The 19,832-nt window shown below is 37.7% G+C and overlaps 1 long non-coding RNA gene across 1 annotated transcript in view; it reads left to right on the top strand.

The window, feature by feature from the left end:
- LOC142031086 (uncharacterized) overlaps positions 1 to 19,832 on the top strand; it is a 141,739-nt gene that overhangs the window by 103,355 nt on the left and 18,552 nt on the right. The window contains exons 6-8 of the long non-coding RNA XR_012650399.1: positions 10,501 to 10,610; positions 10,690 to 10,759; positions 17,225 to 17,374. This is a non-coding gene — a long non-coding RNA (uncharacterized LOC142031086). The remainder of the gene's footprint in view (positions 1 to 10,500; positions 10,611 to 10,689; positions 10,760 to 17,224; positions 17,375 to 19,832) is intronic.

Here is a 19,832-nt window from a genome sequence, read left to right as displayed (position 1 = left end):
ATGTGGATACTGGTAACTTCCTATTACACTAATGCTTGCCCAGTTAAGATGTACTCTAAGAATTCTGTCCCCTTTATAATATCTCAGGTGGTCAGCTTGAAAATTGGAAGAGGTTTCTGAACTGAAAAATAAGGTGGGAACCTGCATGTTAAATGAGGTTAATTTATATTGATGGATAGAAACTCATTTGGGGGATTCCTCGTCTTTGAGCAATGATGTTCTGTGCATCACCATAACAGAATCATTAATTCAATGATACTGGGTTTAAGTCTTACCCCTTTCAAATGTCGCTGGGTTAATTTCTTCATATGGAGAAGACATCCATACCATGACATGTACTATTCATGCATCATTTAGGAAGAAAGAAGGCTTTTTTGATAGTTGCATTTGTTTTCTGATTTGTTATTATTAGATTTCATTAGGGTTTTTCTCTTCATATCATATAGAAGGCCTGGTTGCAAGATCTAGTCCTACAAACCCTTTCAGGTACTTTTCATTATTGACCCTCATTTTCAGGAAATACTTTGGATATCCCAGGGACTTACCTGACATATCTTCAGAGTTTGGGGCATTCAAGTACAGCTTTTGGATCTGTCAGAAAACGCACATGTAACTTGCTGTAGGCTTGTGTAGGAGCTTTGCCTTAATTAGAAACACTGTGGATGTTACAGCTCTCCCTTGTTCTGTTTTGTTCCTCAAGTTACTTTCAGAGTGGTACTCATTTAAAATGAAGCTTTGTATCCCTGTACTGTCACTAAGGCTGTAAGCCTGTCTGTTTAATAACGTTATTTAATGAAGCGCAGATATTCCATGTCTTGCTGCATTATTACAATGTGTAAGAGCTTATCTTCGTACAGCAACAAGGGAAAACCACGTTCCCCACCCCCGGTGCAGCCGCAATGCATCAGTCTGCATAGTATCTATCAACAACTGTCTGAACATCACCTGCAGCCACTGGGAAGATTGTTATGAGCTCCGCAGAGGTCTCTGTGTCTCGGGAATCCTCTCTGGAATCACGTAGCTTTACTGTGTCAGCAGATGTCAGCAGCCACTAAACCGGTTGCCCCCTTCCATCACCCTGGCCCAGATGCTCTGGCACATCCTTTAGGATGCCTTGAGGTGGAAGGCTTTTCTCTTTTTAACCTCTTGGCTAACAGCCCTAAATAGGATTTATTTTTTTTATTTTGGCCTGTTTGCTATCTGGATTAAAAAGGGCAAGTGCTTTTCCTAGGAACCAATGGGAGCAGAAATGACTGAAGTTTAAAGGCTGTAAACACCTAGCTGTGATAATGACTGGCTTAATTAGTGCTGAGCCAGCCTGTTGCTACTCAGCAGCAAAACAGACTACTAATGGTTGAATTGAAGGATAAATGTGCCTGTCTAATATTAAGTGTTGCTTTTTTCATTAATTTTGTCTAATTTGGCTAACTGCTCCCTTTTCAGTAGAGTTCAGAGTAAAAAAATCTTTAACTGCGTAATTAGTGTTCTTATGTACTGGGAAGTCGAATTGTGAAGTTCAGTGGTCTGCCAACTGATACCCAGTTATTTGTCAGCACCTCAAATGAAAATGTTGAGTTTTAAATAAAAAGCCTGGTGATTTAGAATTTGCCTGTATCGTCTACTCCTGCATTTTAGCAATATGCAGCAGTATCTAAAAAGAAAAAGCACTGGAAGACACCTTTCCTGGGGGAAACCCAACCCAGGTACCCAAAGTGAAGGATGTTGTGTGCCACTGTGCTAAATAAAATAGAGCCACAGTTGAGAAAGTGAGGCTTATTGGCAGGACTCTTATGCAACTGGTGATTCTGCAACCTTTCCCTGCTGCCTTTGTAATTTGCTGCTAGTGAGGAGCATAGATGTAGCAATTCACAATTTATTTTAGGTATATTTCATATAAAAAGCAATATTTTTAGCACAATGAAGTGTCATATATTGGGAAATAAGTAGATGTCATACATTTACATAGGCAATTATATTTCAAAGGTTTAAAAAAGCCTAGATATTTTTAAGAGTTTAGATATGATGCATAAGCACATCGAATGGCTGCTTTAAGGCACTTTTGAAAGCCAAGTGTGTTGCTCTGTGAGCCTTATAACATCAATTTGCCAAAAAAGACAAATATTAAGGGAATTTACTAACATTAGTTAATATCATGACTACCTATATAGCTATAAAATGTGCAGAAACCGTTTTGCCGGTTCCCTCTTGCTCAGTTTTGCAAATGTTAAATAAGTTGAGTACACAAAATATTGTTATTCTCTAATGGAGATAAACTGTAGCTCTCTTCTTTCTATCAGTCTTGCTTTTTTGTAATTTCACAAATTGTCTGTTCTCTGTAGGCACTATGAAATTTGGCAGTGGCTAGCCTAAGAGCAGAAGACTACTTTTATGTTACATCAACTGTTGTATGCCAAGTTTCTATGGAGTACAGACACTGATGTTTGCTGACTGAGTGAATGACTGGGGCATAGCTGAGGCTGACTCCCTGTGTGTTTTGAGCTGCCTTTTAAAGGCTTTAGTCTCTTTGTTTCAGTCTGCAGATCACTAGTGAATCCTCTGTTTGTGAAGCTCTGGGGTATTTCAGGTGGAAAACTTTTTAATTTGTATAAATGACTATTCCCTGGAGGCAGGGCTTGAATTTTACTTAGCAGAGTAAATGCCAGAAACTACCATGAAAGCAAGGAGAATACCTGGGACGGGAGGGGAGATAGCATGGCTGGAGATGTGGAAAGGGAGGAAAGGGGCAGAAATGGGAGGAGTGATGAGGAAAATGAGACAGGCTGCTATCAGCTCTCAGCTCGGTGCAGGCTGCATTTTTTAATATCTTGAGCAGCAGCAGACACAAGTTCCCACAGGGAAGGGCTGCTGTGCCTCCTTTCAGCGCACGGGGGTATCAGACAATATTGAATGTGTGTTATTTGTACGCATACAGATAGAGGCACAAGTGTGTCTACTTCTCCTGGAGTGTTTTTAGTCATGATGGTGCTTATCAGGTCAATGGTGTCACTGGTCTTTGGGATGAAGAAAGCTATGGTGTAACGTATCATGTATCATTAGGCTGAATGGTTGGGTAGGAAGCACTGGGCTACATGTGGTTTCATAATATTTTCAAGTAGTCTTGTGTAGCACGGGTCACATACAGTACTTTGATGTAAACTTGAAAGTCAGCTGCCTTTCCTGAACTTTCATTAAGACATACAACTGCCTTCCTGAAATTCCAAAATGAAGGGAGAAACTGCTACTTCAATCATTATTTTTCTCTCACAGTGCAACAATGATTTTATTCAAAATTTCATTTGGCAGCATACAAAAAAAAATGTGCAAAAACATCTGTGGCATTTTTGTTACTTTGTGTACCTAATTTACAAGATAGGAAACTGATTTGAATAAACAGTAGTACATAATTTAAGTAATGTTTGGCAAAAAACCTTGGCATCAAGTTTCAGTAAGATGTAAATTTAAATGAACAAGTGTGTTAACCTCCTCAAATGGACCTGTAACAGAAATCTGCAGACAGATTTGTAAATATAGAAGCAACATTAGTCACCTCTGTAATGGAAAATGTCTAATATCATGCATACATTTATCAGGATAATTACATTGCAAAAAGTTACCAGATGGCACAGAGGTTTATATAGTTTTCAAATGAAATAAGGTTGTGGGAGCCCAGAGAGAGGCTGTTAAAAGGCAATTCTGTACATAAACTGTGAAATCTAAAGAAGTAAGCAAAAATACTCTTTGTTGAGGGAGTAGTTAAAATAATTACAAAATAAGTAATGAAACCCTGAGGATCGGATTTTTTTCCAAACATGAACATTAGCATAGTCTTGTTAACATGCTGTTTTCAGCATTATAGTAAACAATCAGTTGGAAGAATACTGTCCCTTGCCGTAAAACATGCACAAATACAGAATATAAATAATCTGTCTAGTGATCAACTCTGTTAAAACAGCTTTGCTCTATTGATGTCTGAAATTCTGTGTACCATTTTCATTGCTGGGGATAGTGATCAAATGATAGTATTGTTTAACATGTTTTATTGGTTACTGAGAGTCCTGTGCCACATCTTTTTGAATGTCAAATAAATCTTGCATTAATGAAATAGTGGAGCCAGTGATAAGTTTTGACAGCTGATTAAGCAGTGGGGGAACATCAGACTTCTGGTAAGAGGTATGTATCTTATGTACATATTACTGCCAAAAGAGGAGATTATTTCATTTAGCTTGTTTAAGAGTTGGTTTGGACCTGAAGGCACAGACAATGGAAATGGCACGTGAGGATGAGTGTAACAGTGTCTCTGAGTCTTTGAGGAAGTCTGAAATGAGGGATTTGTCAGTCCTGGTCATTTTTCAGAAGATGCTGATGATACTTCTGTGTTGTATGACAAGTACTGGGAATCACTGCAGTTAAATGGCAGTCCCTCATTCATGCATCTGTAAAAAGTCAAATAAGTTTGCATGTTTTTTTCCAGTTGGGCAAGAATTCACTAAAAGCAGAGGAAATTCTTGGAAACTTATTTTGTCAAAAATGTCTTGCGAATATCTGGTTTATTGTCCCTGGGGAAACTATTTCGGGCTAGAAAAATAGATAGGTAGATTACTCAGAAGCTGTTCCAAAATCATGAGTGTAATGGAGGAAGACATCTCAAGTCGATATGGACCATCAACTTTTTGACAGCTTCAGGTTCTAATTCCCTAGAAAAAGTAATCAATGATTGCATCTGTTTACTGTATTGGGCTAGATTTACTGCAGATTTGTATTGCAGAATACGTGAAGATCTGGTAGTCATTACCCTCTTATTTTCAGAGCACGGTCTGATAGTTTACAATAGCTATATTGATACACTGCTGGTTTTTTTCTGTTGAATGTAACAGTTGGGGTAGTTGTATTAGATGGCTGGAGAGACTGTAAATCTGAGCTAAGAATCAGATAATACAGGCTTTTTCCCTAAATTTTTTTTATTAGCCTTTTGTATGTCTGGAGACAAATCACTCACTTCTGTGTCCCAGCTCTTTCATCTGTTAAAATGAAGCTAATGATAGTGATTTCCTACATTAAACACCTTCAGATCACTAATCTGAGCTGCTACTTAAGAGTTAAGTATTACTTATTACTAAATTCCCCACTTCTACAATGATCCCTGTGCAGAATGTGAGCCTTGAGCACATGCTTCACTGACTTCCTAAATTGAAATAGACTGAAGCATATGTTTAACATCTGTCTTTAATTGGGGACCTATAGATAGAGAAGAAGCCATGAAGCATTTTGAGGTCTCTGAATTCTAAATTTGCTTCTTTCTAATGCACACCAAAACTCATGTTTGCTCATCCTCAGGGGAATGTTACAAAGCTCATCTTTCCAAGCAGTCTTTTCCAAGACAAGCAGTGTGCACTGTCTGAAAGTTTTATCAGCAAAACCAGTTTGTGAATATATTTAACTGCTTACAGTTAACTTGCTAGTTTCCTTCCTTACTCTGAACTAGAAAAATGTCCCTATACTATTTGTTATATTTTGGTTTTTTTCAGATTGCATCTATATTATTGACCTCATTAATTCTATTTGTTAGTTCTTTGTTGGTTTTCAACTACTGATTGAGTTGATACTGGTTTGTCACAGAGGTTTCACTTTTAGGTACATGGTCATGACAACAACTGGCTCCATTTCATCTGGTCAGTCTCCTCTTACACTGTAACTTTTTATACCAGATAATCATCTCTAGCATTAAATAGGTTGCAGTTTATAAAGTCCTGAATTACTCTGTTTATTATTACTGCAGTTCCAGATTGTATATGAGGTTGTTTCTGCCCTGCTTAAATGAGAATGGAGAATTTTAGCAGTTCACATTACCGAAAAACAGAAATAGCAGAAAAGTCAGTGTTCCTTTGCACTCCTCTATACAAAGCAGAAGTGTGCTGCTTTGGCTTAATGATACTGTCAAGGTAAGCTACCTTTGTGCTTCTAATACCGAAAGTATTCTGTAGCAATTACTCTGTGAATTAAATATTTGTTAAAATTGGGCTGGTTTTGTGAAGGACAGAAGGCAGCAACTTAAATAAAATGCTAGGGTACTGATATTCCCTAGGCTCTAATGTATGTTGAGGCATCGTTGTTTGGACTGTTTAAAGAGTATTTTGTACTTTTAACAATGAAATGGTTAGTGATACAAATCTGAATCTTTGTACTAGGTAAATGGAGGCCAAATCCTTACACGGGCTGTATGGGATCAGCACCTTAATCTTGTTACAGCAGTATGCTCATAAGACACTTTGCTGTTCCTTATGAGCATGTAGTAAATGGAGGCTTTTTGCAGTAGCCACTTAAACATGAGAGCGCAAAGTCATGTTCAGAGAGTTGTTTTCTGATTTACATGTTACAGCTAGATTTATACATATAATTAATTTCTGGGCTTCAGATGCAAATTTTTAAAGAATTATTTGAAAATTGGAACATTTATACATAGTCAGCATTTTTAAGGATTTAATGTTTGTAATAGAATATGTTTCAATATGGGCATTAAAATAAATTAAGATGAAATACCTGCATAATGGGTCTTGAGTAGAGCAAGGTTGACAATAGGAGACTAGAAATCATATGTAGTTTGAATCCAAATTCAACTAAATCAGTGAAGATTAGAAAGTAACTGTCATCTTTACTTTGAGGAATGACTGATGTGCTTGCTGTGTTTGCCAGCTTTTATGAAAGGAATTTACTGCTGCTTTTGACTATTTTGAAAACACTGATCTAATTGTTAAGTGGGTAGAAACATACAGACCATCATGCTGCTTACTTAGTAAATGAATTTTTTTGCAGGGTTGCTGTACAGAAATGCAGTACAATAAAGCTTATTAAAGTTGCTGTAACATAACAAAAAGATTAAATGCATTATCTTCAATGTGACAGCTACATTCTGTTCTCTAGGGATTCTTTTGAAGCATTTATACCCTGCCAGAGAAGAAAACCCAAACTGTTCTGGTCTGACACATTGAAGTTTTGCATAAGAAATAATGGTGTAAAATTAGTAGACTTCATCATGAATAATTCAGGATTCCTAATTTCATTTGAGGCTTGTCTTTACAAATTAAGTTAATGATATCCTTAATGGTAAATACTGATTTGAATGAGATAATAGACTTTTTTCTTCATGAAAAATTTAAATAGTGGGACCAATTATAAAAATTAGATGAGAGCTAGCTAAAGTTCTTAAACTATTCATTTTATTTATAGTTCTATCCAAACCATCTAGTAATTGGCCAACAGGATCAAGAAAAATAGTATCGATTGTAGAGAATGGTTTGAAAGAAAAGAGTATCTGGTGACAGTAAGTAGTCCCTGTGCAATGTGATTATTGAAACCACTCAATAGCCTTGTCTGGACTAAAGCAAGTGTTTGTGCACTTAAACATGCTAGTTGCATTTTTAGAAGAAACTGGACTCTTTATGAACTTCTATCATACAGAAATACGATGTAGATCGAAGATGTGCTGTCGTGGTTTAACCCCAGCCAGCAACTAAGCACCACGCAGCTGCTCACTCACTCCCCCCCCATCCAGTGCGATGGGGGAGAAAATTGGGGAAAAAAGTAGTAAAACTCGTGGGTTGAGATAAGAACGGTTTAATAGAACAGAAAAGACGACACTAATAATGATAATGATAACACTAATAAAATGACAACAGTAGTAATAAAAGGATTGGAATGTACAAATGATGCGCAGGGCAATTGCTCACCACCCGCCGACCGACACCCAGCCAGTCCCCAAGCGGCGATTCCCCGCCTCCCCTTCCCAGTTCCTAAACTAGATGGGACATCCCATGGTATGGGATACCCCATTGGCCAGTTTGGGTCAGGTGCCCTGGCTGTGTCGTGTGCCAACTTCTTGTGCCCCTCCAGCTTTCTTGCTGGCTGGGCATGAGAAGCTGAAAAATCCTTGACTTTAGTCTAAACACTACTGAGCAACAACTGAAAACATCAGTGTTATCAACATTCTTCACATACTGAACTCAGAACATAGCACTGTACCAGCTACTAGGAAGACAGTTAACTCTATCCCAGCTGAAACCAGGACATGTGCAAATACTGATGGTTCTGCAAACTAGACTAGCAACTCCTTATCACATAATTAATGAATTGGGAATCGGTCAGAAGCCTGGAAAAACTGAGGCTTTGTAGCTGCAAGCTTTAAGAACCCTAAAGACTGCTTCTGTGCCCGTGTGGGGAGGAAACAAGTGCTTTTCAGCATTCCAAGGAACTCCAGCTACTTGCAGTTCCAGAATAAAGCATTCACTGCAAATCCAAGTTGGAATAAGCATGGACTTCTGGGAGGGTGTTTATTTTGTTTCATTAGTTGTCATTTTATGATGTTTAAAATACCACTGTTTTATATGTGAAGAAAGAAAGAAAAAAATCATCTATAAATGTCTTTTTTACAAGAAAACGTTGCCATACTTGCTGCCTTCTGCTACATTGTGCAACCCTTACTAGGAACTTCTTCAGGGCATCTTCCTATTGGAGACCAGAGGCCTGCCAAGTAAAAGCTTATCTTGCAGAATGAAGGTCACAAGTAGTAAACCCAGAGTCTCAAATATAAGAAACTGAAGTTCTATGTCTGCTAATGCAGCTGATACCTCATTGGAAAGACATGAAAAGTTTTTTTCAGAATACTAAAATAACCTAAATAAAGCCCTTTGCACTATTGCAGCAGCATGTGAGAGTTTTATAACATGAATCACAGGTAATATGATGGTGAGAGTCTTAGTTAAATCTGATGGGGCCACCACATGCAGATGAACTGAAAATAGTGTTGGTAAATTCCTGAACCTACTGTGAACCTACTGTTCAAATCTTGTGATAAATTATTTTTTTTTTTAATGTGCTGTCCTGGGGAAAATAGGCTGTGCAGAGAATGAAAGTGATGAGATGTTTACAGCTTGTCTGCAGGTGGCATGGCTATGGAGCCTTCTGTGTTGTTATTGGCAGGGGAGTCCACCACTGCTCTTATTTGCTGGGGCACCATGTGGTGTGTCGAAGTTTCAAGAAAGATAGTTATTTATTTATTTATTTTTCTTTTTAGTGGCAGGAGTATTAGTTGTCTGCTCTGTTCTGTGATGTGAATTAATTTAGTCAGCAAAGTTAAGCACAAAGCTGGGCTCCCAGGAAGGTAGAAGACATGTCACTTGACTATCTCTGTCCCAAGACTGGTATTTATTATGCAAATAAGGACAAGTTGCATGTAGAATATTTCCATGCCCTTTGTTATTGATATCCCTTTCTGTAAGAAGGTGATCTGCAAAGCCTGAAAATCTGCTTATACCATGTACAGGATAATGTTAATGTCAGGATATGTAGTAAAAATACGTGATTTTAAACGTGGGAGTAGTCCAGTTGGGAGTCTGTAAAATCACTTCTGCATTTAAGCATGTATGTAAATGTGTAGAAGAAAAGCCTTAATTATTGGGTAGGTGTGTGCATAAATATTTATATACTCATGTTAATGCACATACACATATGAGATTTTATGCACATAAAACTATGGAATATATTAATACTTAATATTAAAATGAGAGAGAGAGCAGAAAACATATGGTCTCTAAGTAGTCTGCATGGCAAATGCAGAAATAAACAAAAAATTAGGCCTGGGAAACCTACTGGCAAATATTTGAATTCTCTGTTGGATATTCTGTATTCTGAGCATGTAACGGTAGCTTTGTTTTTTATGCTCTGTGAGCCCTGTGCATTTTAGTACCCAGAACAGCAGTAAATTGAGTGTCTGACAGCTCTTGAAATCCATGTTCTGTTGCTTTCAGGTTGAATACGTTCTGAAATCAATGAAAGGAAATGTACAATTTTTATACACGTTTAATATATTTCTACAAGAAAAGGTCAAATGAATTGGAACATTCCATTTTCAGTGATCTCATGTTTGTGGCGGCAGATGAGAATTACGTTGATCAGATCAAGCTGGTAGGCTGAGATGCTCTTGCAGTGGGTAGCTGTGTTTGTGCCTCAGTGAGTAGCGGGGGGAGGTGTGGAACTGTCATATAAATAACACAAATACATCAACCTATGCATTTAACCTACTGCTTGTAGATTCGATATGTCCCAGTTAATTACTTTTATGTTGAACTAGAAGTTTTGTTTTGCAACAGCCTAAGTGTTACAGCCCTATTTTCTATTACTTGGGAGGCACAGAAGGTTACAATACAGGGGTGTCTACGCATGCATATATATACACGTACACATGTTCTTAAGGCATCTTCCTCTGGATGGCAATAACATCTAAAACATCTTCTTAGCATAATGGTTGGTGAAAAATATATCAAGTAATCTGCTAGCTAGTGTATGCATGGAGTTAAATGGACTTAGTAGTACAAAAAAAAGTGAATGTAACTGAAGGCTCTGTAATATTTTTTACAGGTTTTAGCCAGTAACAGAACTTGTGCAATATATTTCATTGTTTGGGGTTTTTTTAATTAATTTTTTTGTTTGCTTTGATCTTTTCTGCAGGGAGAAAAGAAATTTCCACTAGCTTCAGTTAGTGGCAAGCACCCTAAAGACTGTGATGACATATGAAAGAAAAAGACAGGAAGGGGGTTCACTTTATTATGTGATTTAGGGTAAGCATGGTCTCGTAAACATAATTAACAGTTATTGGCAAAAGATAGTGGGTGTTATAAAATTTCTTGTCTCTTTCAGATATTGAATATCTAAGTGGAGAGAACTAAATCAAAAACATTCAGGTCCAGAAGATTAGAGCTTTCTGAAGGTAAACAATTTTGATTGTCAGTGACTCCCGCTTCCTTGGTTTTTAATCTGGGTTCAAGCAGTTGAATGTCCTCAACTTTGCTTTAGGTTTTTGGATTCAAAGTGAAGTCTCTCTGGAAGAGCTTAAGATGCCTGATAAGAAACCTGTGCTGAGTTGTGGTTTTGTTCTGGCTCACTAATGTGGAGATATGATCTCTTCTGAGATCTTACAAACCCTACAGTTCAACAGATTAGGAAGTGGACAGCTGGAAATTTTACCAACCTATCAAATTTTGCATCTTGGAAGTTGCAGCATATCCCCTGGATAAGCAAAGACAGTTGGATAGTTTGCCCTATATATTCAGGGAACCAGATCCTCCTAGGAGGGGAAACAGAGTTTCTCTGACAGGCTGATCAAAGTGCTAACACAAAGTTCTTTTATCTTCAGTGACTGTTGTGGAGACCTCTGGCTGCCCCCTTTTCCACCTGCACCAACAAATCACTTCATGCTGCTGAACAGATGTCACGGGTGAAATGGGAGGAATAGACAAAAGTCCAGAAATCTCAGGGTGAATCTTACTATTTGTAGCAAAAATAATCTGACTTGTGTATATTGCAAAGGGAATTCTTTTGCTTCCTTTGACGCTTCTGCAAGGTTTCAGCAGGCGCAATATTTTAGTGTGACAAATGAATCATGTGATCCACTTTGTGCTGCTGATAAAAGGCCAGAACCTGTCTGTTACCTGAGTGGTGCTGGGTGCTGCAGAAAGAGTGGAAAAGCTGCCCAGTTTAGCTACTAGATTCCTATTTTAGTCTTAACCCCTTTTTTCTGCCAGACTAATTCAACATTGAATTAAGTTGAAATTTGAGATAGGTGAAAGACAGAAATAATTCAGTACCAGCAGATAGCTCTGCCTCCTTGTATTTCACAAAGCAGTATTCATGGTAGCTGTTTTAAGCCATGATATAAGAATTTGATCATGAGAGGGGACTCTATTTAAACCAGTAGTGACCAACTTCTGCATGATCAGTGCCACTTTTTTTCCTCTTTAGACCTTAAGTACAACGGTGTCACCAAGTAGGTCCCAAATCTTTGTTTCCCAGACTTGCTTTAGAAATCATAGGGAAAAGCCCAAGGTATAGGATACACTAGGAAGCCTGCCATAGAGGTATTATTCATGGGAAGTCTGCTCAGGTCTCTCAGTACTTACTGTTTCTTTAATGCTCCATGTTTCAGATTTTTTGAAGGATTATTAGATTCCAGCAAGGGGAAAGGTGCAGGGACTTGGGCTGAGTATGGTTTTGCATCTTGCCCTATCCCTTGTACCCAGACCATCTCGGAACACGGAGCACTAAAAGGTGCTGTACAGGATCCAACCAAGCGGTTTTGCTCACGTCAGTCAAAGCTCATTAGTTTCAGTGCTGCCCAGAAGGGCTGGTTCAGCTGCTGAGCATCTGCGAGCTGCTCCTGGAAGCAGTACACCTTTGCATCTGTCCTGATAAATCCTGTGGACTGAGCGTGCTTATTGTGGCATCAGTTATGTCTCCTCCCCTGCTTCCAGAGGTTTTTCTTCTTCTGTTCCCCACAACACAGGCTGCACTATTCGTGGCTGTCACACATACATAGATTTTCACAAGCATCTTGCAGGCTAACAATTCTTTGCCTATGCTAGCAAAAAAAAGGAAAAATTAACAGTAAAATAGGTAAATGGATTTCGGAGCTGAGCACGCAATAGTATATTGTAAGGTTTTACAAGTATAAATCTTGATTCTTGTAGAAAGCTTGGGTGTATAAGCTGTGCGCATGACTGCTGGTAAAGATGATAGAAAACGAAGCAGTCCTAGGACTACCACTGTAGTTCTTTAAAATCAGCTATAGTGACTGAAGGCCGCTAGTTGTTATGAAAGTAGGTGGTAGGAGTAATGTGGTGTAAAATAACTACCTACAGTAAGCTTTAGTCTAAAAATCTGAATAATGTAGTTCTTATTTATTTGGATAATGTTGAATTAAGTCGAAATTTGAGATAGGTGAAAGACAGAAAGCAAACAAAAAAGAAAGCATACCAAGGAAATCAGTCATAACCAGACGGTTGTTAACACCATCAGGATCTCTCCAGTTTTCTACAGTTGATCAGTTTTTGTTTCCATTCCTGGGGAAGAAGAGGGCTTTAAATAAATAGATGTGCTTTATAGAAATTAATATCTGAGCTGAATTCTACTTTGTAATCCACTGTTGAGTGCAGAATATGAACTATGGTCCAGCAGATATAAAGCTGTTAAAACTACCACTCCCACATATGACCTTGTTGCAAGAGTTTGAGCAACATACAGAAGATCCTCTGTATGTGTATACATAGTCTACATATCTGGCTTTATGTGGCTGGATTAAGCTCCCTTCCTTCAGTATTAATCACTCATGTTATGGGTCCTCTGACTTTGCTGTACAGGTTTTTGTGGCTGCTTTTTGTTGTGAATGGGTGTATCAGGACTTTCCATATAGCTTGTAACCACTCATGGCTTTTAAACAAATTCATGCCAAGCAACATAAAGATCTTATTACAGGAAGTGAAAGCATTTGCTCATCCCATTGGGATATTGAGCTCACCGTCTCTTTGAGGTTTAATCGGTACCTTAATTGCAGCTTAACTGGTATGAAAGGCTTTGCACTAAAGCAAATAATAAATTCAATCTATATATTTTTCTGTGCTTCCTTTACCTATCTTCAAGCCCTTTAAAAATTCTGAAGGGAGTTGCTCTAAAAAGAAAAAGCTTAAGATTTCACTTTAGCTCAGAAAGCACAAAACACTGTGTGTACTAGGATACTTGTGGAATACATCCTTGTCAACCTGCGTGGCCAAAATGTGCAACCCCAGTGTCGTCTTAGTAGATGCCACTGTGTTGTGCTGGAGTATTCTGTGGGACTCTTATACTATTATGGTTTGTTATCATGACTGCATTTTTAACTATAAAGGACCTGAGCTTGATCTGTAACCTCATGTAGTTGAAACAAGTTGTGCACATAGCAGGTGCTCCTTTCACATGCTGGCAGCAGTGTGAGGCCTCTGCCTGGAAGAGTAGCTGAGGTGAGCTGAAAATCCTGGGCATCACTCAGCTTAGATGGACTTCTAGGATGAGACTAAACTGCTACTGCAATATTTAGGAAAAAATCTTAAGTATTATGGCTTGATTTTTTTCATACTTTGTGTTGACAGTGAGTCTGACTTTAAGTTACCAAAGGCTGGAGTCTATTAACACTTTTTTTCCTCTTAGTATATATTTTGTGAACAGGAAGGTTCAAAACTACTCAATTTTATAATAGTAGATTTTCATAGGAGGTTATTAATGGTAGGCAATTTTCAGAAGGTATGGACTTGAGTTACTATTCTGTCAAACCTTAAATGGCTTAAATTTCTGGATCTCACAAATACGATCCCTGAAAGCTTACTTTTTCTTTTTTCCCTGAGCCCCTGACCCTCACATTAGGATGCATAAGGCCTCATTTGAAACAAATTACTTTCAAAACCAAAGCTCTTTTCAGCCCCAGGAGATGTACATGATTAGAGACTTAGTAAGCACTTTAACACAATCACTCAGGCTGAAAGAAAGAAATATATTAATGGAAGGAGATCAGCAAGAATCAATAATTTGCTGGAAGACCTCAGAGAGAGGGAAAAGAAGTCCCTCTGGCTTTTAATTTTGGAATTGGCATGAAGATGTGCTGAAAACTCATGATCCTCATGAGATTTGCCTTTCATTATTAACAGTGGGTAGGATGATTTTGTTTGTAAAAAGGTACACATGACAAGGATGGAGGGAAAAATGCAAAGATTTAATTCCTGAAATTATTTGAAAAAGCCCGTGAGTTGATTACATGTTGTAAATAAGTTCAGTTGCATAGGTGACACTGGTTAAGGTAAGCAAAACATAAGAGACATGGATGCCTGTTCTGTGTCTTGAGTGACATATCAAAAATAATGTGATTTCTCCTCCTCCCAATACAGTTATCTGTATGATCTAATAATTACATGTCTCATAGAGTGTAATTTGGAGTTTTCTGAGAGCATATTTCCTGGTACTTCCACGGTGGTAGAGATGATCTGATAATAGAGAGTTTGACCTGAATTTTCTAATCTAGGACACAGTACAAACCTGGAGTCTGTCTCATATGTGCTTTAGCGCAGTGGACCTATTCATGCACATGCACATACATATATGTGTACAGATGTAGGTATGGGATTACACACACACATATATGTATTTTTTTTGTAAGGCTGCAATTGGCTATATCTGGCCAGAGGAAACCATTCTGGCACAAAGAGATTATAGATAATTACAGATTACACTGCACTAAGTTCCCAGTTCCTAGCTTTAATATTTTATGTTTACACATACGTAGTGGCTGTGTATGTGATAAGCAATAATTTATGGTATCACCACACTGTGGTTGAAAAAAAGAACTACGCCCATTTTACAAGGTAAAGAAGTGAGAAACAGAAACATTAGGGACTCTTGAAATCATTTGGAAGTCTATGATAGAGTCAGTACTAAAAAATCAGAATTAACACATTAGAAGGATGTTACAGACTCTTCACACTGTCAGAAGAAGTGACAGAAAAAGTTAGGGAGTTTGGTCTAATCTCCCTTAATTATTAATTTTTTCAAATACACAGTCTGAGTTAGTTTTATCTCCTTTCTAATCCTTCTGTTGGATATGACTATAGGTTACTTATTCCACTGGAGAGGACTCCTTAATGGTATGTCTGTAGTGGAGCAAGTGCTTCCATGAATATACACACGCTAATTTTTTTAATTTATTTTTTTTTTTATTCTCTTCTGACCAGTTTCTTAGATATTACCTGACTTGGCATGATCTCATTGTTCCTGTAGTAGGCAAAATGATTACCAACAAAATAGTAGTTAGTGTAACTAATGTAAGCAGAACTCATCTAAAGGTATTAAAGTGTATAAGAGATCATGCAAAATGACTGCAAAGCATGCATTTAGGATGGCTTAGCTCCATAATGTAATGCAATCAGCTGTGGTGCAGAAGGCGGCTGCTCCCAACCTGGTGTAGTAGCATGTGTGTTTTTTGTGACAGCTCAAAATAGAGCCTTTTACATCTAGAAGTACAAGAAGGATTTAGGTAGAAAAAACAGGTAGGTAGCTGGGCTTTGGCCAGGAAAATGGTATAAAACTTACTGCTTACTGAAATTTGCTGCACAACCTCTGGCTAAAATAACACATTAGAATAATACTTCAGAAAATTCCTGGTCTAAACAGACATTGGTTTTGTAATGCTGAAACACTTCAAGGCAGTAACAGACTAGATTGGTAACTGCAAGACTGCAGAGATCCAGATTCATATGATGGTGCTTATTTAACTTTCTGTAGCAGCCAAATTAGGTCCGTAGTAAGTATAAACAGAGATCCTATTGACGAATGGCTTCAGTATACCCTTTGGACTAAGCCTTCTTCCTCTCAGTGTTGATAAGTACACTTCTCGTGCATTCACCCCAAACCACTGTTCTCAACTGTAACCTCTATTTTATTTATTGCTATATGGAGAAGTTTATTTTTGGAAAGCAGAACTTAACTAGTGTTGCATTCTTTGTGCCCAGCTGTTATTTTCTCTCTTAGAAGAATATTCAGCTCTATTTTTTACTTTCTCTGCAGTCCCCTATGCTCCAGCTGTGCTTTTTTAACACCTAATATCACTTTGCATTACATTCGCTTACACATCAGTGTGCATCCTGATGACCTACATTAAACCCAATGACCCTTCTTGTAGCCAGAGAAAATCAAATCAATACAAGGACATGAAGGAAGCACAAATTCCATTTTAGACTTGAATATAATAAATAGAAACAGATGTCTCACAGAGGTTACTGAGTCAAAGTTAAACCTACTGAGCAAAAACCTGGGATCTCCAAACTGAGTCTTACAACAATTTGATTCCTAAGGAAGTGGAAAGAAATCAATAGAAAGTTAAGTCATCCATTTTCACAGAGGCCTTACTTCATTTTAGTTTCTATCTTCCTGGCCAAGTTTCTGTCACTACTGGGTGGATCAGACTGGCATTTGTCTCTAAACATAAATAACAGTTGTTCTTGCCCTTGTATCTCTGAAAGCTTTTTCTTATGTTATATGTGGTTGCCACTCTGGTGTTCAGACATATAGTCCACTTTCTAATTTAAGGGATGCTTTAGCAGAAATGGTTTTGGTATAATATAGTTAACAGGTATTTAACTTCTGTGTTCTTTCTCATTTTGTGTATACATGTTCCCTCTCTTCCTCTACTTTGTAAAAAGTACACACACGTACATACATAAAATCCTTTGTGTATTACAGTAAGTGATGATACGCTGTGATGTCAAGATCTTAGAAGTTTTATCACTGCATTTCTTTTGGCTGGCAAACATATGCCATAATGCTTTATGTGTGTTAACAAGGCAGAAATACACTAATTAGAAAAAAATCTTCTCTGCAGAGTACAAGGCCCCTTTTGGCAGCAGAAAGAATGAAATTATGTGCAGATCATCTAAGCTGTGGTGACGAGGATGTTAATGGAACATGCTGTGGTGCAAAATCAAGCTCTTTTATAGCCTTTTCTATGCTGGGGTGTTGGATCAAGGGAAAGGTAAAGAGTGACTGGATGTGCAGTTTGACACTCTGTTTTCTGACCTGACTTCCCACTTCAGATCCGTGGCTGGTTTCTCTTGCATAAGAATATAAAATTCATTATACAAAAAGACACGTAGAGCAGACAGGATACAGGGTTTGCATCTAGCTATATGCAGGTTCTTTTTTTTCTTTTTTTTTTTCTTTTTTTTTTTTTCTTTTTATTCTGGAGGTAATGAGGCCAACTTGAAAGTTGCTGCAATCTCCTTTCCTCGCTGGGGCTGGTAACCCTCTGAGTCCTTGTGTGCTGGCAGCCTTGTGCAGCCTCAGCAGCTCTGCACGTAGAGTTGAACTTTTCTGAGTTAACGCTCTCTTCTCAGTTAGTTTGCTCATTTACGTCATCAGGTTTGGAATAATTTGTAAAAAAAATTAAATTCAGCAGTTAAAAATTTGCTGTTCAGCTTTCCTACTCTTCCTAACCTGAGATTTAATTACTTGCTGTGATGTTTTTAGTGTAAACGTTGAAGCATTTGTGTATGTAAAGAAGGAGTTTTGAGCACAAACACTGTAAACCAGCAAAGCAAATAGCACCCCAAGCCAGAGTAAAGGATGAATTTCATGCTGTTGTTGCTATTATGTGCTTTCCAGACTTCAGTAGCTGAGGTAAATCTTCCATTGCAAATCCAGTTTTCAACATCTCTGAAGAATAACATAGTCCATCCCAGGAGAAGGAACACACTGGTGGTAGATTTAGGGATTGGGTAGAGTTTTTTGCCCCTTTGTTTATTTATTTTGGGTTTGATTGGGTTTGCTTGTTGGTTTAATGAAAAGGTGGAGAGGATTACTATAATTTTTTACAGATTTTTTTTTTGGGGGGGGGGGGGGGGGGGGAACTTGCAAATTTCAAGATTAAGCCCTAACCTGAAGTTAATGTCAAAATGTGGTATTCAAAAAACATACCTTCTACTTACTTTTGAAAAAGCCTTGTTCTTCCTACATCTAAAATAGCACAGGCTAATGATGCCATGATTATTTTATTTGCTGAGAATATGATCATCTTGTTGTTCACTATTTGGAGTGTTTGGTTACCACTTAGCTTCATAATAGGAAGGACTACATTTTTCTGAAAAAAAATGTAGAGAGAGAGACAGTCTGATTTTGAGTTTAAAAAAAAATGAGAGTTTAAGATTAAACTGCAAATAGTTAATATGTGAAAAGTTAAATGGTAGCAACAATTGAAAAATGGGGATGTGAGACTCTACTGTGCAATGTAACTGCACTGATCTGGAACTGTTGCTTTATGTCGTACTATAACAATACTTTGTACCGTTCTTGCCAGTGCTTTGCTTTGTACATGAGTAAATCTTAATTAACACTTAGATACATACTTCCTGGAGCTCTTCTGAAATTTTTGATTTAATAGACTATGGTGCTCATCCAAGCCTTTTGATGGTCTATGTTCTGTGCTTCTCCCCAGCAGTGGCACATCAGTTTCTGCTGAAAAGTAACTGTCAGCAATAAAGTAATTCTCCTCTTTTTTTTAATAATAAAAAACCCAGAAAACTTAACTCTGGGAGGCTGGAGAAGGCATTTGCTCTGTTTGCAGAGGGGCGCATGAATTCTGTAGTGTCTCTTAAACATTATCTTGTGTGTACTTTTCTTGGGCTTATCTTTAAGTTGTGGTGATGTATCAAAATGTCTTGACATTTGGGAGGTTACTGAAGAACGATGGATTTTTGCCATTGCCTTTCTTTTAAGTAGCATAAGAAGCTGTAGCTCCATTTAAACATCAGGCAAACTGAGCTTGACTTAAGCAGTTCAGCTGCAGTGCTTTTGGAAAACTTAAGAATGTGGCCCTCGATCTTTCACATGCAAAAGAAAATTGTTGCTAGATTGTGGTCTTTGAAATGTTTGTATTTCACATGAGATAAAAATAGGTATCCATGGTAATTTTCCAGAGAAAATAGATTTTTTTCTGATGGAGAAGTGTAAAAACTATGTTGATAGAATTCTAGTCTCTGAATTTTAAGCTGTAGTTTATGTTCATGGTATGTCATTCTAAGCTAATTTCACTAGGAAAAGCACTGATTTTTGTGCTGCAGACAAGTAAAGAAAACTTTGAACTGCAGAGAGAAATATGAAGAGTTTGATATAGCACAGTGTGATATCTTCTAATAACTTATTCAGACTAGGAAGTCCCAGTACATCTACAAACATATAGATTATTTCAGTTTGCCTTTTTTTTTTTGACCAAACTAAAGCTTTTGGGAATCCATGAAGATTTGTGGTTTTGTGTGTGTTTCTGTAGAAATGAAATCCTGAAAAGCAACTTTGGGGGAAAAAAAGATACTTCCCCCCCCCCCCCCCCCAAAAAAAAAGGAAACTCTACCTCTTGTTTTGTTTTCTTATTGCTTTGAAAATCTAAAAAAGGTCAACCAGTAAGATTGTTTTTGACACAAAAACAAAGGTGAAAAATT

The sequence above is a fragment of the Buteo buteo genome, chromosome 5 (genome assembly GCF_964188355.1).
Source record: "Buteo buteo chromosome 5, bButBut1.hap1.1, whole genome shotgun sequence".
Lineage (NCBI taxonomy): Eukaryota > Metazoa > Chordata > Aves > Accipitriformes > Accipitridae > Buteo > Buteo buteo.
The sequence above is the reverse complement of the archived record's forward strand: the minus strand, read 5'-3'. Positions and strand labels throughout refer to the sequence as shown.